At 38.3% G+C, this 12,519-nt stretch overlaps 1 protein-coding gene across 1 annotated transcript in view; it reads right to left on the bottom strand.

The window, feature by feature from the left end:
- tlk1a (tousled-like kinase 1a) overlaps positions 1-11,909 on the bottom strand; it is a 45,095-nt gene extending 33,186 nt beyond the window's left edge. The window contains exon 1 of the mRNA XM_061880055.1: positions 11,586-11,909. The gene's annotated coding sequence lies outside the window, so the exon portion shown is untranslated. The remainder of the gene's footprint in view (positions 1-11,585) is intronic.
- Positions 11,910-12,519: the final 610 nt, after the last annotated feature.

Genomic DNA, 12,519 nt, shown 5'->3' with positions numbered 1-12,519 from the left:
ATGTTTTGGAAATGACTTGAATGTTTGTGCCATTGCTTAATAACTTTAATAAATACAGTTTTGGTCAATTGACTTAGTTGTGATTTCCCTCTCTACATGAAAGTTTAAAAGTAGCATTTATGAATGCAGTATGAATAAAAATGTTTTAATGTATACACATATAATCATCATACTGCTGTGATTATATGCATCAAGTGTTCATTAAAGGCCAAGGCAAAATATCGTAATACATATCGTATATCGCAATATGGCCTAAAAATATCGCAATATTAAAAAAAAGGCCATATAGCCATTATTATATATTATGATCACATGACATTATAAACACGGTATAGTTTTTATCAATTATTTTTATCGGTTCAGTTCATAGAGCAACTTGAGGGTCCAAGGTTTGATTCCTACTTTTGCCATCCCAGTTACTCCTGTTGTGTCCTTGAGCAAGACACATTACCAAAACACTTTATCCACCTGATAAAGTGGGTACTTTGTGAAAATGATTTTGCCACAGTAAGCGGCTTCTTAAGGGGAGTTTGGTGTTGTTGCGCCTCGTAAAGCACTCTACCAAAACATTGAAAAACGAGAAAAGCTAACGCAGAGAAATGTTTTTTTAGAACCACGGCACCTGCAGCTCTTCAACTACTAGGTCAGTGAGCTGCTGCATTGCCTCTGTGTTGGTGAAATATTGTGCTGGTTTATAAATCATGCTGCTCGGTCCCATCTGTATAGCAAAAGTTGTTGTCATAAGCTAGGCCTGGGCGATATGACCTAAAAATCAAATTTTCCCTTTTTTCCACAAAAACTACATTCCCGATTTTTCCCCGCTACTTAAAAAAAAAAAAATGAATACAAAGGACAGAGGTTATTCTTCACATGTTTGATCTTTGGAACAAACATCCCGCTCTTGTTAGCATTAATATTAGCCATGTTTTGCTAGATTTGTGGATCACCGCTAAAAAGGTAAGGGGGCAAGCGAGGGGCTACGGCAGCTTATTGGAGAAAAAAATGTGTCCGAGCAAGAGGACGCTTGCTTGCTACGAACATTTTTTTTTAGCTAAGGAGTGAGGAAAATGATGAATTCATCATCTTAAAATGGGGAAAACAAGTCCTGGGCTGAAAAATATAATGATTCCAAGAGTCAGCATACTGTACATATCACTGAGAGTGTACATTTTCCAGTAAGTGATTATTTTATCATGTTTGTAATTTCTATTTCTTCTTTAGCATTTACCAATACTGCTGCGTGGTGCTTAGTGTTTTACTATAGCATCATCTGATTAGCACCCAGCTTCTAAAACTTGTAGGTCATCCGCTGCAAATATACACTAAAAAATATAAGGTTCTGGATCATCATTTCTCCCAGAGTAGTAGTCATTGGGTTTTTGGAGGTCTGCCATGATTAGTAGTTTTTGTTATTGTTTTGGAAGGAAATAGACAACATTGTGATGTGCTCTGTAAAATCAATGCGTCTAAAAATAAACATTCCGGTAGGGCTGGCAAAAATAATATTCATGATTATCTTGTTTGATAATGAAATCATGATTAATAAACATGATTAATCAATAATTTCAAAACATGAATTTATATATATTTTAAATAGTTTAAAAATGTATATAGATTAGTAACAAATAAACCACAACAAATAAATAAATAAAATAATGAATTTAAATAACAATAGCAATATAAAAACAAATACAATTAATTTTTTCTGTATTTGTTTTTAATTCTGTTTTTATCATTTACACTTATTTTACCACCATAGAGTGAGGGCTTTTTGTTTGAAATAAAATGTAATAAAATGTTAGTTACAGTATGGGTTATACTTGTGTAGCGCTTTGACACTATTTCCACATTCCCCATTCACACACGCATGGCAGGAGCTGCCATGCAAGGCCCTTACCACCACCCATCAGGAGCAAGGGTGAGGTGTCTTGCTCAAGTACACAGCGGATGTGACGAGGTTGGTAGAAGATGGTGATTGAACCAGGAACCCTCAGGTAGCTGGCGGGGCCACTCTCCCAACTGTGCCACGCCGTCCAGTAAAATTTTATAAAATGTTTGTAGTTACAGAAAACGCAAAAATATTTACAGTTACTGGTATAATACATTTTTGGACAATTTTGACCAGTATTTTAGGTCAAAGCATAATCGTGCAGGGTTTCCCACACATTCATTTACTTGTGGCGGCCCACCACGAAAGAATTACGACCCCACAAATAAATAAATAAAAAATAAATATAAAATTATTTGTATTTTTTTTCTGTCGTTTGACTCGCTCGACCGTTAATAAAAGCAATAGGACTCTGTGAATGGAGCTTGTAGTTACATATTATATACATATGTAAATATTATATAAATATGTACATAAAGTGTATATTCCAACTCTGCATTCTTCTTGGTTATTGCCGCCGCCGCTGCCCCCCCCCCCCCCCAAAGATAAAATAAGTCATATTTTTGGTTCGTTTAATAGTTAAAACAAATTTACATGATTGAAATCAGTTGATAAAACATTGTCCTTTACAATTAGAAAAGCTTTTTCTTTTTTTAAATCTACTACTGTGCTTGCACGTCAGCAGACTGGGGTACCATGAATTGATTAACGTGGACCCCGACTTAGACAAGTTGAAAAACTTATTGGGGTGTTACCATTTAGTGGTCAATTGTACGGAATACTGTGCAATCTACTAATAAAAGTATCAATCAATCAATCAAAGATCCTGCTGAAATCCTATGTATTGAATGAATACAGAATTGTTTTGAATCGGACAAATATTGTTTTTGAATCGAATCGAATTGAAAAAAATCAATATATTATCGAATCGTGACCCCAAGAATCTATATTGAATCGAATCGTGGGACACCCAAACATTCGCAGCCCTACTGTATATTGTCTACTATGTATGTACTATTGGCCAAAATAAGTTTGAAAGACGTCTCAAAAAAAAAAAAAAATATTGTATGCTTTATTTGAAGAGAAGAAAAACTTGCATTAAAATTGCTTGTCAAAAGCGCTACAGCTGGCATTTCTTGTAAACTACCATAATTCTTTTGACAGGTTAATTTAGTGCTTCTCAAATATTTTCTGTAATGTCTCCCCTCCCAGGAAGAAGAAAATATTTCACGCCCCCACACTCTCCACCGGGACTATAATAGTACAATTTGTCTATAAAATAATTATAATTATACCTCAACATAACATTGTGTGCTTATTAGCATTAAAGGAAACAACACAGCGGTCTTTCCTCATCTCCCACTGTGGCTACAGTGAAGCCAAGTGCTACAAACATTCTGCTGCGGTGAAAAAAGCATGTTCTCCGAGGTCGAGCGCAAGGAATCACACCGCGTTCCCCCAGGGGGGGCCATCCATACTATTTGAGAAGGACTGGGTTAACTGGAGATTATAAACTCTCCATAGGCATGAATGTAAGTGTGAATCATTGTCCATACAGTGTATGTACCCTGCAATTGGCCATGCTAATTTTGGTTAGCCTGTCAAAGAGCGTTTCCATTGTAAGTTAGCATTAAGCTAGTGACAACCTTCATCCTGCATAATTGTATTGCTTTTTTCAGTTCATTCCAAACTAAATTAATTTAACGGGATTCCTACATGTATGTGCACTTCATGTGTATATGTAATGTATTTTCTTTAGTGTGGCTAGTTGTACAGTAACTTCATGTGGAGAATATTAACAAACCACCTCAAGTTATTTCTCTCATCTCTAATTCAAAGGACTGTTTACATATTCGGCAAATTTGCAACATTCAGGGAGGGCAGAATATAGTTTAGCCTGTGTTACATTTTACAATAAGCAGTAAAAATTGAAATTGCATTCAACAAGGAGCACACAGTCTTCTAAGTCATATTATTTGTGTTTTAAACATACTTGGCCAATGAAGCCAAACGTCTCGCTGCTTTAATATTGCATCTTTGGCTGAGCCATATCAACATCAACAGGGTTGAAAGAGCGAGAATGGCAAGATCACGCGTGACAACACAAAAAGACAACATCCGACCTAGTTTTTCCAACTAAGGAAAATGTTACATTTTTATTTAATGTACAGTCCATTAAATTTTGTTGGTCCATTTATTTAGGATGACTAATATGTTTACTGGTACCCCTAATTACAGTACAATGGTAAACATTTCTACAGTAATGAGAAATAAGTGTATATCCTTAGTTACTTGCAATATTATTGTATATTTTGGTTACATTACATTATAAACACTGTATAGTTTTTATTGATCATTCCTTCAGTATAAGAGTATGATGTAGACAAAAACTCTGAGTCTGTTTGCATAAAGCCACATTTTTTTGGAAGTAAATCATTGCAAATTGTTCAAATTTGTGGCACCTTGAGACAAGACAATGTTGACAGTCTAAAAGTAACATGTCTTCCTTCACTTATTATTTTTACAGTTTTGTGCATTTACATCTATAAAATCAAAAGATTGCAAATTGAAAGAAAAAAAAATATATGTATGTATTTTTTTTTTTAAATCGTGTAGCCTAATTATTTTCTCAAAACCATTACTAATCTACCTGCTAATTTACTGTTGATAGTTGGTTACTTTTTATTGTGACATGGTTTTACATTGCGTTGAGGACGCGTTTGTTCGCTTGGTGCTGTCAAAATTGTAGTCATCGCTAAAATGGACCAGCAACATGCATTATCCCAATTTATGGTTAGTAATACAATTATCGTCAGAAAAATGTATATCGTATATCATCTGCATCACGCAACCCTAATTGTAAGTATTAGAGATGATCTGGTACTGACCGAGTTCTCTTTGGTAACCATTTCAGTATTTAGATACACATGTTAAATTCTGGACTTACTGTAATCAGACAGTTAACGGCATATATTACTACAGTATAACTATATATGTAGTTTGTTTTTTTCTGCTCAGGGGAAATGGTATTGCCAACAGAATTTGGAGCCAGCAAATACCAAGAGACTCATTGTAGTCTACGGTGTCATACAAGTTTAAACATAGATGTTATTGGTTAAAATGTTTGAGGGGGGAAAACAAGTGTAGAGCAAAAGCAATGGCAGTTCAGGCTGATAAGGTCACAAATCCAACAATGTTTTCCACAGTTATTGAAACAATATTCGTAGAAGGGATTGTGAGATGTGTCTATGTTGAGGGTGAGAGGGATGGCTTCATTTGATTTGTTACAAAGGAAAAGGGGGTACAAATAGACTTCTACCTAAAAGATTTCCAAATGACTTGCTGACTCGTGACTTCAACTGGCTGCTACGGCTGTTGTTGCAATGATTCACAACTGATATGACCACTGATTACGCTCCTAAAGTCAATAAAACTGCTAGAGTTTTTCTGGTGTAGGCGAATAACTGAACAGGTTAGAAAATAGTGACAACAGTCGTTAGAAATCTGCAATTTTGACACAGTCTACGCTGCGTTTCAGCAGCCTCCAAAGATAATGTTATCACCTACTCCATTTTGACCCAGCGTGTTTCTGATATATGAACACAAGTCGGTATTATATTCGATAAAGGCTCGCCCCTGAAGGCCTCTCTATGCACAAGAATTGTCTACATTCAAGCCCCTGCAAGAAGGAGCGGTTGAACCCTTGCAAGTCTCAACCCTGGCTGTGAATGTCATTTTAACTCCATGCTGCTCAGCACATTCACCACCTGTTTATGACAGAGACACTTGAGGAACGTCCTAAAAGGCATTGACTAATGGTCCACTGCCAACAAGGATCAAATCATCTGGACAATAAAAAAGAGAAGCGAGAAGACAATTAAATGCATGCAGTCAACATGTATGTTTGCAACGAGCAAAGGTCATTGTTTTTTTGTCCGTGTCTGCACCCCAATCTTCTGTGCATAGGAAGCATAAGGCACAGGCCAAGTATGCCCACTTTAAGTTTCAAAACGTCTCACTTATAAGCGGTTATCTCATTTAAGATCATTTTATATTAACGTCAAAATCACGCGCAGCATTAATTAACATGCATTTGTTTACTTTTTATGGCAAATGGTCATTTAATGACATGCAAAAAACATTAGCTGTATATTCAAGGCCAAGGCTGCTGCACAGCAATGCTGGACATCATGTTGTGACACAGCAACACAATGGAGGATGCACACCTACACAACATACTTGCCAACCCTCCTCATTTTCACGGGAGAGTCCAGAATTTCAGTGCCCCTCACGAAAATCTCCCGGGGCAACCATTATCCCAAATTTCTCCCAATTTCCACCCGGAAAACAATATTGGGGGCGTGCCTTTAGCTTCCTCTCTGACCTGAAACCTTCGCCCTTTAACGGCCGCACGCTGTCCTCACTTACGTCCAAATGCTTTCCTCAGTCACGTCCGCTTTTCCCTCCATATAAACGGCGTGCCGGCCCGGTCGCATAACATCTATGGCTTTTGGAACTCAGTGCACATACAAGGTGCAAACACAACAACCTATCTGAATTTGATAAGAGATTCGACAAGGAATCGGTTCGATAATGATTCACCAATGGCATCGACATCGATAATTCCTCAACAAAAATCCTCTTTATATGTATATATATATAATACAATAAATACTTGAATTTCAGTGAATTACAGCTATTCAAGCACTTATTTTATGTATATATATATATATATATATATATATATATATATATATATATATATATATATATATATATACACACACATACACACACACACGTAACAGGGTCAATTATGTCTTGTAAATAATGTATTTTACTTTTATAATGTTTTATTGCTATTATAATTACACAAAATGTGTAAGTTACATATCAATACCTGAATATTGTTCGATGTTTTGTCAATGTGGAACCATTGTCTTGTCCCTCTTACTGCAATAATTATTGTGACACCTGTCTTTTTTCTTTTTATATGCGATGGACACGCCTTCCAACTCAACTTTTGTCTACGTTAACGGGAGAGGTAGGCGTCCATGCGACGACAGAAAATGTATTGTCTTGTTAAGAACTCAGGTTCACTTTCTTGTTCATTGTTATATTTGTGTAGGGGCTCGACGATGGCAGAACGTTCTTGACAACAATTGTATCCTGTGTATTATCAGGTATGTTTTTATTTCACTGTTGTACGTAGGTCCGCCCTTTTTTGTCTACGATAACGGGAGAAGGGCTTGACGATGGCAGAAAGTTATTGACAACAATTGTGTTGCGTATTATCAGTAAAGTGCATCTGAGCAGCAACCCATGGTGTCGGTCGTGTTCCATAAAATCCACACATCCATCCATCCATTTTCTACCACTTATTCCCTTCGGGGTGCTTGAGCCTATCTCAGCTAAAATCAGGCGGAAGGCGGGGTACACCCTGGAAAAGTCGCCACCTCATCGCAGGGCCAACACAGATAGACAGACAACATCCACACAACGCAGAGGAAAAGACCACCGGTTACATATGTATAAGTAAAGTAGGACTGGGCGATATATCGATATGTACGATATATCGCAGGTTCGTCTCTGTGCGATATAGAAAATTACTATATCGTAATATTCGAGTATACGTTCTCACGCAGTTGCTTTTAGCTGCGGGCATTACACTTCAGGCTCTTCTCATTCTTTCCTGTCTCTCCTTCTCACAGACAAGCAGGCGCACATTCTTACATACGTCACAAACTGTCACGTCACATACGTATACGCCCTCGCAGAGCAGACAGGTAGCAGACTGGGCTACGTTAGCTGCTAACGTAGCCGTACGAGAGAAGGAAGGTGCGGATCTGGTAACAAATGAAGGAAGACGTAATTCCCAACAAAACAGGAGGGTTTCCATCGTCTGGCGGTGGTTCGGCTTCAAGTGGGAATATGTCCAACAGACAACCGTAATTTGTCAAGTGTGGGGCAAAAGCATTGCTATAAAAAGTAGCATTACTGCTAATATGTAGCATCATTTGAAAACTCACTCGCTAGAGAATGAAAAAAAATTCATAACCGTAGTAACATACCACATAGTGAAGGACGAATACTATTTGGTTTCCTATTATGCAGCTCATTTTTATTTGACACTTAAAATGTCTCTGACAAACTTGCACTTTATGTTTTGGAAATGACTTAAATGTTTGTGCCATTGCTTAATAACTTTAATAAATACACTTTTGGTCAATTGACTTAATTGTGATTTCCCTCTCTGCATGAAAGTTTAAAAGTAGCATATATGAATGCAGTATGATAAGAATGTTTGAATGTAGACACATAGAATCATCATACTGCTGTGATTATATGCATCAAGTGTTCATTCAAGGCCAAGGCAAAATATCCAGATATATATTGTATATCGCAATATGGCATAAAAATATTGCGATATTGATAAAAGCCAATATCGCCCAGCCCTACTTCTATGTGTAGAAATCTTTATTTATAATTGAATGCCTTGGGTTTTTTTTTCCAACAAGTTTTTAGTTTTTTTTACATGTTTTTTTTCCCAGATACTTCAGTAAAGACCACTACAAATGAGCAATATTTTGCACTGTTATACAATTTAATGAATTGGAAACTGATGACATAGTGCTGTATTTTACTTATTTATCTCTTTCTTTCAACCAAAAATGCTTTGCTCTGATTAGGGGGTACTTGTATTAGGGGGTACATCACTGAAAAAAGGTTGAGAACCACTGACCCATGGTGTCGGTCGTGTTCCATAAAATCCACACATCCATTTTCGACTGCTTATTCCCTTCGGGGTCGCTTGATCCTATCTCAGCTAAAATCGGGCGGAAGGCGGTGTACACCCTGGACAAGTTGCCACATCATCGCAGGGCCAACACAGATAGACAGAATTTCAGTGAATTGCAGGCCTTTTGAATATCTCCCTAATTCTGAGGTCTCAAGGTTGGCAAGTATGGTGTCAACTGCTGATGCATTGTTAACAATGCATCAGCAGGTAGGGCTTCACAGTGGCACAGGGGTTAGTGCGTCTGCCTCACAATACGAAGGTCCTGAGTAGTCAGGGTTCAATCTCGGGTTAGGGATCTTTCTGTGTGGAGTTTGCATGTTCTCCCCGTGAATGCGTGGGTTACCTCTGGATACTCCGGCTTCCTCCCACCTCCAAAGACATGCACCTGGGGATAGGCCCCTCCCACCTCCAAAGACATGCACCTGGGGATAGGTTGATTGGCAACACTAATTGGTCCCTAGTGTGTGAATGTGAGTGTGAATGTTGTCTGTCTATCTTTCTTGGCCCTGTGATGAGGTGGCGACTTCTCCAGGGTGTACCCTGCCTTCCGCCTTTCGCCCCCTGCGAACCCAAAGGGAATAAGCAGTAGAAAATGGATGGATGGATGGGTATCAGCAGGTATTGGTGATACATTGTTAACAAATTGTTAATGTATCAGCAGGTATTGGTGATACATTGTTAATGTATCAGCAGGTATTGGTGATACATTGTTAATGTATCAGCAGGTATTGGTGATACATTGTTAATGTATCAGCAGGTATTGGTGATACATTGTTAATGTATCAGCAGGTATTGGTGATACATTGTTAATGTATCAGCAGGTATTGGTGGTACATCGTTAATGTATCAGCAGGTATTGGTGATACATTGTTAACAAATTGTTAATGTATCAGCAGGTATTGGTGATACATTGTTGATGTATCAGCAGGTATTGGTGATACATTGTTAATGTATCAGCAGGTATTGGTGATACATTGTTAACAAATTGTTAATGTATCAGCAGATATTGGTGATACATTGTTAATGTATCAGCAGGTATTGGTGATACATTGTTAATGTATCAGCAGGTATTGGTGATACATTGTTAAGAATGTATCAGCAGGTATTGGTGATACATTGTTAAGAATGTATCAGCAGGTATTGGTGGTACATCGTTAATGTATCAGCAGGTATTGGTGATACATTGTTAAATTGTTAATGTATCAGCAGGTATTGGTGATACATTGTTAAATTGTTAATGTATCAGCAGGTATTGGTGATACATTGTTAATGTATCGGAAGGTATTGGTGATACATTGTTAATGTATCAGCAGGTATTGGTGATGCATTGTTAACAATAAGCAGGTATTGGTGATGCATTGTTAACAATGTATTAGCAGGTATTGGTGGTACATTGTTTACAGTATATTAGCAGGTATTGGTGATACATTGTTAACAATAAGCAGGTATTGGTGGTACATTGTTAATGTATCAGCAGGTATTGGTGATACATTGTTAACAATGTATCAGCAGGTATTGGTGATACATTGTTAATGTATCAGCAGGTATTGGTGATAAATTGTTAACAATGTATCAGCAGGTATTGGTGATAAATTGTTAACAATGTATCAGCAGGTATTGGTGATACATTGTTAACAATGTATCAGCAGGTATTGGTGATACATTGTTAACAATGTATCAGCAGGTATTGGTGATACATTGATAACAATGTATCAGCAGGTATTGGTGATACATTGATAACAATGTATCAGCAGGTATTGTTGATAAATGGTTAATGTATCAGCAGGTATTGGTGATACATTGTTAATGTATCAGCAGGTATTGGTGATACATTGTTAATGTATCAGCAAGTACATTGTTAACAATGTATCAGCAGGTATTGGTGATACATTGTTAACAATGTATTAGCAGGTATTGGTGATGCATTGTTAAGAATGTATCAGCAGGTATTGGTGATACATTGATAACAATGTATCAGCAGGTATTGGTGATACATTGATAACAATGTATCAGCAGGTATTGTTGATAAATGGTTAATGTATCAGCAGGTATTGGTGATACATTGTTAATGTATCAGCAGGTATTGGTGATACATTGTTAATGTATCAGCAAGTATTGGTGATACATTGTTAACAATAAGCAGGTATTGGTGATGCATTGTTAACAATAAGCAGGTATTGGTGATGCATTGTTAACAATAAGCAGGTATTGGTGATACATTGTTAACAGTATTTTAGCAGGTATTGGTGATACATTGTAATATTGTAATAGTGGTACATTGTTAACAATAAGCAGGTATTGGTGATGCATTGTCAACAATAAGCAGGTATTGGTGATGCATTGTTAATGTATTAGCAGGTATTGGTGGTACATTGTCAACAATAAGCAGGTATTGGTGATGCATTGTTAACAATAAGCAGGTATTGGTGATGCATTGTTAACAATAAGCAGGTATTGGTGATGCATTGTTAACAATAAGCAGGTATTGGTGATGCATTGTTAACAATAAGCAGGTATTGGTGATGCATTGTTAACAACATTGTTAAGCATAAGCAGGCATTGCTTTGTCCTCATATTTGCATGATGCAGCCTCGTCTTGCCTAATGTATGCCAAGAGCATGTTGTTTGTAATAAGACGCACACATGACCAACAGCGACAAACGTTTGACGTTCGGCGACATTTAGCCTGCATGTTTGAAGGTGCAAAGCCCACGGAGAGCCGGGAAAAGGTGTCAGTGCTGCTAGCTGCTAGCCGAGCAGCCTTTAGACTTTGGAGCCGCCACTTTGCTGCTGGAGATAAGCAGCCAGCGGGATTCAGCACACTAAACTAAACAAGGAGCCGCCTCGCCACAGGCTGAAGAACAGCATTAAAAGAAAGAAGGTAGTGTTCCAGGTTACCTTGTGGGCCTTCAGCACAGCCGCGGTGTGTCGTGGGAAGCGGCGGCCGCGGTGAGGACGTGGAGAGCAGGCAGCAAAGATGGCGGCCCCTGCAAACTTCCACTACTTTGGACAACCATCAAGATACTTTTCTCGCGGGGAGTTTGGACCGGCCGGCGGTGCTACTCCTCGCCCACAAGCTGAGGCTCTTCCCCCCTCCCCCCGCCGAGGAATAAGTCTGTAGTTGCGGCAAAGAAGCAGTAATTGTAGTGAGTTTGTAACCTTCTTGACACTCAGTGCTGTGATCCTGGCCGCGTCCTCAAGTGGCTGATGACGTCACGCGGCGTGTGCAAAACCCCTGCTGGAAATGGAAGGGGGGGGGTGGTCGTCTCTAACTGTACTGGAAAATGGACTTCAAAAAAATTAAGATCACTTAGCGCGTTTCTGAAATACTCGTATGCAAAATGCGTCTTTGTGCAGAGATGACACAAGAATGAGATTTTTAAACGTTGAATTTTAATATATTAGTGGCTCTCAACCTTTTTTCAGTCATGTGGACATTTTTTTAATTCAAGTACCCCCAAAACCAGGGGTGTCCAAAGTGCGGCCCGCAGCTAATCTTTTACCGGCCCGCCACACATTCTGCAAAAATTGCAAAATTGATATTGCAAAAATAAAAACATTTAAAAGTGGAATGAGGTGAAATCTAAAGAGAAAAAGTGGCAATGTTGACACAAAGATGCCATGCAGGCACTTTTTTTTATTTCCATCCATCCATCCATTTTCTACCGCCTATTCCCTTTTTTGGGGTCGCCTATCTCATCTACAATCGGGCGGAAGGCGGGGTACACCCTGGACAAGTCGCCACCTCTATTTTTAGAATATTTTGAAAAATTTCACGTACCCCTTGGCATACCTTCAAGTACCCCCGGGGTACGCGTACCCCCACTTGAGA

This window comes from Nerophis ophidion, linkage group LG19 (assembly GCF_033978795.1).
Source record: "Nerophis ophidion isolate RoL-2023_Sa linkage group LG19, RoL_Noph_v1.0, whole genome shotgun sequence".
Taxonomy (NCBI): Eukaryota; Metazoa; Chordata; class Actinopteri; order Syngnathiformes; family Syngnathidae; genus Nerophis; species Nerophis ophidion.
This window is presented reverse-complemented; position numbering and strand designations above follow the sequence as displayed.